Here is a 6,826-nt window from a genome sequence, read left to right as displayed (position 1 = left end):
GCAGCCCCGCCGCTCTTATTTCAACAGAGTTAGAGGGACATAGGTAGATTAGGTATGCAGAGGTAAGATTTCCAAAATGATAAAATGGTGACTTCTTGCTTCTGAAAGATATTGCCAAGGGAAACAGCTGGAAGGCATGGGAGTGAGCATCTGGATAGGACCAACATGGGAAAGGGGAATGCATAGGGGCCCTATGAAGTACACAAGCTGGTGTCTGTCTAGAGGACTTTCAGGATTAGGCTTCTCCCATCCCAAATGTATAAAGATGCTACTTTTCTCCTCTCTGTGGCTTGGTCTCTTGGTCTTCTGTCTTTCTTAGTGATTCTTAGTGATTCACTAAGTCAGCAATCACCTAGGCAACCACCACACGTCCCTCTCCTCTGTTACACTGAGAAGTTTGTTACTATTGAGACTGAACTATCTTGTGTATTTGAAAATAAGAAAGAATTTTCCTTCAGAGATCTTGGTGACTCCCTGACACAGTGTGCGATTGGGAGACAGCCATGTGTGGTGATCACGTAGTGAGGAACGCTTGCATAAATGCTCCTTGAGAGGTTTAACCAGGGAGGATTGGGGTCTGTGAAGGTGTTGCAGATACTGTAGGGTTTTTTCAGCTCTTGTCTCAGTAAAGAGACAGTTTGACAGTTTGAGCCAAAGTTTATTTAGCAAAACAGCAGGTGCAAACTGAAGCAAAACAAACATTCCTAAGAGACTTGAACTAGGCTGCCTCAAGGCAGAGAGCACAGAAGGTTCTGTGTTGTCAGATGTAAAGGCATTCTTGTGAGTGTTTATGATGTGAGTAGCCTATTTATCCCAAATTGTGGTGAGCTGGATCTCCTTTTAGGGTGTTTCCTCCATGATTCCCACAAAAACAGAGAGGTGTTAAAACTTCAGCGCTAGCGTTAACATCATTAAAATGCAGACCCATGCTAGTATACATGTATGGACTCATGCAGTGGGAATAATCTCACTACAGCTTCTAGGATACTCAGCCTCAAAGGAATAGCAACAGGCACAGCTACCGAGATGCTGTTACCATACATCACTTCTTGTCTATAGGGAAGTCCTCATTGTAGAGTATGTGGGGGTTTTCTTTAAAGTCAAAAAACTTTAAAGCGAGAAAAATTATGAAAAAATATGCATGGGAAAGTAGCATGCAGGAAATGTGATACACAAGGAAAAGCCCAAATATTTGAACAAAGGCTTGGATGGGGAAGAAGAACTACAGGTTGTTGTAGACCAGGTCTTCAACAAGACTGAAGAAAAAAGTTTCTTCAAACTAAGGAATGACACACTCACATTGATATAAGAAGTAGATAGAACACCAAATAGACAAGACTAGAAAAGAAACTCCCCATGGCATGTCATGGTTAAAATACTAAAGATATTGAAAAAGAAGGAGTATTGAAAGCTGCAAGAGAAAAACCACAAGTCACACATAAAAGGAAATCCATGAGAATAACAGAAGCTTTGAAAGCCAGAAGAGCCTGAACAAACACACTCTAACTTCTAGAAGACCACAATTGTCAGTCTAGACTACCATAATTTAAGGAAAAAGGAAAACGTTCTACAATCCCAACAGGCTAAAACACTCATATTTAGCAGACCAATTCTAAACAGACTATGAGAAGCAATACTTTGGTGTGAAAGAGATGAATAAGCACAGTCAAGAAACTACAGAAAGGAAACAAATAAAGCTACAATGACTGAAATACAAACTATGACAAAGAACACAAACAGGGAAAAAAATTTCAGCCAACACACACCTTCTACTATTGCCTTTCAACATTGACATCCTTCATCCTCCAGTAGAAAGACACAAGTTGGATGAATGGATTGAGAAACAAATCCATCTTTCTCTTGTCTACAGGAAACTCATCTTTAAAGACAGGCACCACTTTAAAGTAAAAGACTATGAGTATTCCAGGAACATGAGTCCAAGAAGCAAGCAGATACCATGACCTAATATCTGACAAAATAAATTTCAAACTAAAACAAACCAGAGAAGCTAAAGAAGGACTCTTTATAATAATCAAAGGAACAGTTAACCAAGAAGAAGATAGTACTATTCTAAACATAAAGGCTCCAAACCCTGGTGTACCCAACCTTGTAAAAAGTATAGTAATAGGCCGGGCGGTGGTGGCACACGCCTTTAATCCCAGCACTCGGGAGGCAGAGGCAGGCGGATCTCTGCGAGTTCGAGGCCAGCCTGGTCTAGAAGAGCTAGTTCCAGGACAGGAACCAAAAAAAAAAAAAAAAAAAAAAAAAAAAAAAAAAAAAAAAAAAAAAAAGCTACAGAGAAACCCTGTCTCGAAAAATCAAAAAAAAGTATAGTAATAGAATTGATGATACAAATTTAATGTCAACTTATTGATAATAAGTGATTTAAATACCCCACTTTCTGCAATCGGCAGGTCATTTGAACAAAAAAAATGAACAAAATTTTCAGAACTAAATGATACCAAGTATCAAATCTAGTAGATATCTACAGAATATTCCATCCAAACACCAATGAGTATATATTCTATTGACAGCCATGTTGAATAAAAGCTTCCTTAAAATAGACTCAAAACAAATCTTTACATATTCAGGAACTGTAAAACAACTCCCTGTGTCCTGTCTGACCAAGTCATTAGCAAACGGGTCTCTAGTGATGACAAAACTGTGAGGAGCAAAGCACTCACTACTGAGTGAAGCCTGGCTCAAGAAGAAAGAAAGAAAAACATCCCTGAAGCTGAATCAAAATGAAAACGCAGTACAACAGAATCTCTGGTACACATTGAAAGCAGTCCCCATGAGGAAAATTAGAACTCCAATGCCTGTATTAAAAATAAGAATGCACACAAAGAAACGACTTAATATTACAAATCAAGAATTGGAAAAAAATAAGAACAAATCAAACACAAATTCAATAGTAAGCAAACAATAATAAAACTCAAAGCAGAAATTGTTAAAGAAAAGACAAGAAGACTTCATGTATCTGTATTCCATTAAGTTGGAAGCTCTGAACAAAATGGTCAAATTTCTAGATTCATTAAAACTAACTAATTTAAACCAAGAAGATATCCACAATCTAAACAGACAACAACAAATGAGGAAGCTGAATCAACCCACGACTAGATGGATTCACAGACTTTCAATGTTCTAAAGCTAATCCTTAAACTATTCAGAAACAGGAGAAGCACTCCCAAACTGCTTCTGAGATTTCAGTATTACTCTAATACCAAATTAAGGAAAGACACAATAGAAAAGTAAATTATGGGTAGATGTCTCTGATAAACATAGGTTCAAATATCTTACATAAAATACTTACAAAATTAAATAGACATATATCATAGATATCTACCATAAACAGTTGGCAACAACAAAAACCAACCAAACCAAACAACAACAGCAAATTTCAGATAATCAGTTATTTTGTATAATGTCCCCAACCCACCAAACTTGAGTGACAGAACTCTTCTCCTTTCCTTTGAACTTAGTGAGAAAAAAAATTACACTGTAAAAGTCACATTGTAGCAATGTATCACCACAAAGAATTGCAATTTGCCAAGATGTTTGTTAATGTGCTGTGAGAGAAATCCTCTTGGAAAAGTAACTGTGATCATTTTCAAGCAAATATGAAGTGAAACCATTTTTTGCTCCAATCTGACCTATGATCTTGCTTTTTGGGGTCTACAACTGTATCAACCACCTAAAGAATGCCCATGACAGTGAGTCACATCAGGAGGTGTATCTATCAAAGTTCAGCATAATTTTGTGAGATCTTCCAGGTAACTGGCCTCATGGCTTTCAGAAAGCACGCTTCAGTGGCCCAATATTCCCTCCTTGGTTAGCCTTCTCCTCTTTGTCTTTGTCTGACTCCTACAGCAAGTGAAGCTCTGTCCTGGGCATGTCGTAATCAGGATGTAGGATCCAGCGGCAAATTCCACCCTGGTCTAACTTGCCATGCCCGATCAGATCTCAGGAGTCATAGAACTGCTCCTGTCCTAACAAAACCCATTCTGGGCCAGAGCCATTGTCCTCTGGGTTAAGATAGCATTGATGTACTCACCCCGGTTCACAAACTCAGCCCAGTTCCTGTCAATGTTCACCAGTGTTTCCAACACAGCAATCTCCTTCCTATGCTCAAGTTCCTCAGGGTACAGAAAGGTGTTGAATTCCTTCCAAGTGACAGTCCTATTCTTAATGCTTTCTCTAGTAACTTGACAGCTTCCTTATAAAGGTGTGATGGCAACTATCTTAGAACCAGTTGGAGATTTTTAGGCAGTAACTGTAGGTGGCCTACTTGAATCCTTCCAGGAAATCTATCATCTTTGCCCCCATTATCATTACTGCAGACTTTATAGTATGGATATGTATGTATGTATATGTGTGTGTATGTATACATACATGTGTGTACATGTGTTTGTGTGTTTACCTATACAAAATTTCAGTTCCTTGATGATGAAGCCAGGTCCGTCATTATCAATTAAATCAACATCTTCTCCAGTCCCTCCTTGCCCTTTGATGGACTGAGCTTATCAAAGATTTTGGAGCCATTTCCTAGAAAGTACTCCTTATCTAACTGGAAGCTCTGACTGAACTCAAGTGGCTGCTGGCTTAGCTCCCAGTGGGAACTCGATATGTTCTCCTTGCACACAATGGGCTTAGATGCCCGCACTGGCACCAGCACCAGCTTCTGGTTGACTCAAAAGATGCCACTGGGGCAAATGCATGCCATGGTCTTGAATGGAGGCAGTCACCAGGCACCAGGGTTATGGGGGCTGACAGCAAGTGAGCTTTCTGCTCCCCAGTGAAGTGCAGGCCTCCACTGACCTGGGATGCTGTCCTGCTCTTGCACATTTGGCCAAGGGGCACTGGAGAGGCTTGGGCAGTCAGCCAAGTTACACGCCTTGTTCATGGAAAGCTCTTGAGCAGTCAGATTTATCTAGAAGATGCAGAAATGGTTCAAAATATGCAAGTCAATAAATACAGTATATCACATAAATGAACTTAAGAAAAAAAATCACAGGATCATCTCAATAGAAAATTCTTTGACAAAAATCTAGCAGGCTTTTAGGATAAAAGTCCTGGAAAGTAGAACTGTAGGGAACATGCCTAAACAAAATAAAGGTTATATGTGACAAACACACAGGGAACATCATCCTAAATGGATTGTTTAGGCCGGAAGGTGGTGGCGCACACCTTTAATCCCAACACTTAGGAGGCAGAGGCAGAAAGATCTCTGTGAGTTCAAGGCCAGCTTGGTCTACAAGAGCTAGTTCTAGGACAGGCTCCAAAGCTACAGAGACACCCCATGTTGAAAAAAACAAAAACAACAACAACAAACAAAAACAAAACAAATCAAACTCATTGAAATCAGATCCCAAAAATTCTGCCAGAAAACTTCTTAAAAAAAATCAACAATTTTATCAAAGTGGCAGGATATATAACTTACAAAAATCAATAGCTTTCTATATATCAATAAAAATGTGGAGAAAAAGGTTAAGGACACTCCAACTCACAATAACATCAAATAAAATGAAAGCTTGGGGTCTGGGAAGGATTCCTTCAACATGGCTCCCGCACCGCCGACTCTAGCGCTGAACCCGCAGGAAGACGAGAAGTTTCAGAAGGTTCTGACACAAGCCAAACAGCTCGCGAAAAAGCAAAAGAAGGAAGAAAAAAGTCTTAATCCTGGAGTGATCTTTGTGGGCCACCTGCCAGCAATATTTTCTGAAAGTCACCTTTATGATTACTTTACCCAGTTTGGCACTATTAGCAGATTCAGATTGTCCAGAAGTAAACGGACTGGAAACAGCAGAGGGTATGGTTTTGTGGAGTTTGAGTCTGAGGATGTCGCCAAGATAGTTGCAGAAACAATGGACAACTACCTTTTTGGTGCGAGACTTCTATAGTGTAAATTTATGCCACCAGAGAAAGTCCACGAGGACCTTTTTAAAGAGTGACGTTCCCTTTCATCAGCCATTATTCCCGGCAGTGAATCGCTATAATCAGAAGCGGGGGCACTCGCAACTGTTGAAGATGGAATATCGGTTCAGGAAGAAGGAAAAATTACTCCGGAAGAAGCTAGCTAAGAAGGGGATCGATTATAGTTTCCCTTCGTTGGTCTTACCTAATCCAAAGAAAGGGGCTTCACAGGGCACTCAGGAGTCCAAGGGTAACCAGGATCCCACACCAGTTTGTACACCAACATTTTTGGAGAGACGAAAATCACAAGTGACCGAAATAGATGACAATAAAGATGATGAAATCATTTTCAAACAGCCCGTGCCCACAGTGAAAGAAGAGGCACAAGACTCAATAAAGACTCCACACCTGCACGGTCTGGGACAAAAAGACCAAGAAAAAGGAAGAGCAACCAGTGATCCTGAAAGCATGCTGTGCTGTGTCTTCCAGGCAGATGTGGTTTTGTTATAAAGGCCTACATATGTTACTGGTGCAGCGACATGCAAGCCACTGATGAGATTATTGGAGGAAAAACACATTTGTTCATGCCAGTGAGATACGCCATCAGGAAGTTGGCTGTTGTGCCCTCTCCTGGCCTGAGTTTTATTCAGGCTTCACAGCTGCCTTAGTTTACTCTGCCTGTATTGCATTTACAGACTTAAATACCACCAGTGCTGTTTGACTGTCTGTGTGGTGGCTGTGCACATAAAACCCCAAAGAATATGGCAGGCTTCAACCTTAGACCCCAGAAACTGGAAGTTAAATACACATACGGAGAACGAGAAGACAGTTCACGTGTGAATAACATTTGCACAAGTGCTATAAGAATCTGGAATAACTTGTTTTCATACATAATTGCAGTGAGCTAGTGTAG

General features: G+C 40.2%; 1 pseudogene; it reads left to right on the top strand.

Moving 5' to 3' along the window:
- The first annotated feature begins 5,519 nt into the window (after positions 1-5,519).
- Positions 5,520-6,536, top strand: LOC126501314 (MKI67 FHA domain-interacting nucleolar phosphoprotein-like; annotated as a pseudogene).
- Positions 6,537-6,826: the final 290 nt, after the last annotated feature.

This window comes from Alexandromys fortis, unplaced genomic scaffold (assembly GCF_014885135.2).
Source record: "Alexandromys fortis isolate MF-2015 unplaced genomic scaffold, M_Fortis_MF-2015_v1.1 scaffold_30, whole genome shotgun sequence".
Classification (NCBI taxonomy): domain Eukaryota; kingdom Metazoa; phylum Chordata; class Mammalia; order Rodentia; family Cricetidae; genus Alexandromys; species Alexandromys fortis.
The sequence above is the reverse complement of the archived record's forward strand: the minus strand, read 5'-3'. Positions and strand labels throughout refer to the sequence as shown.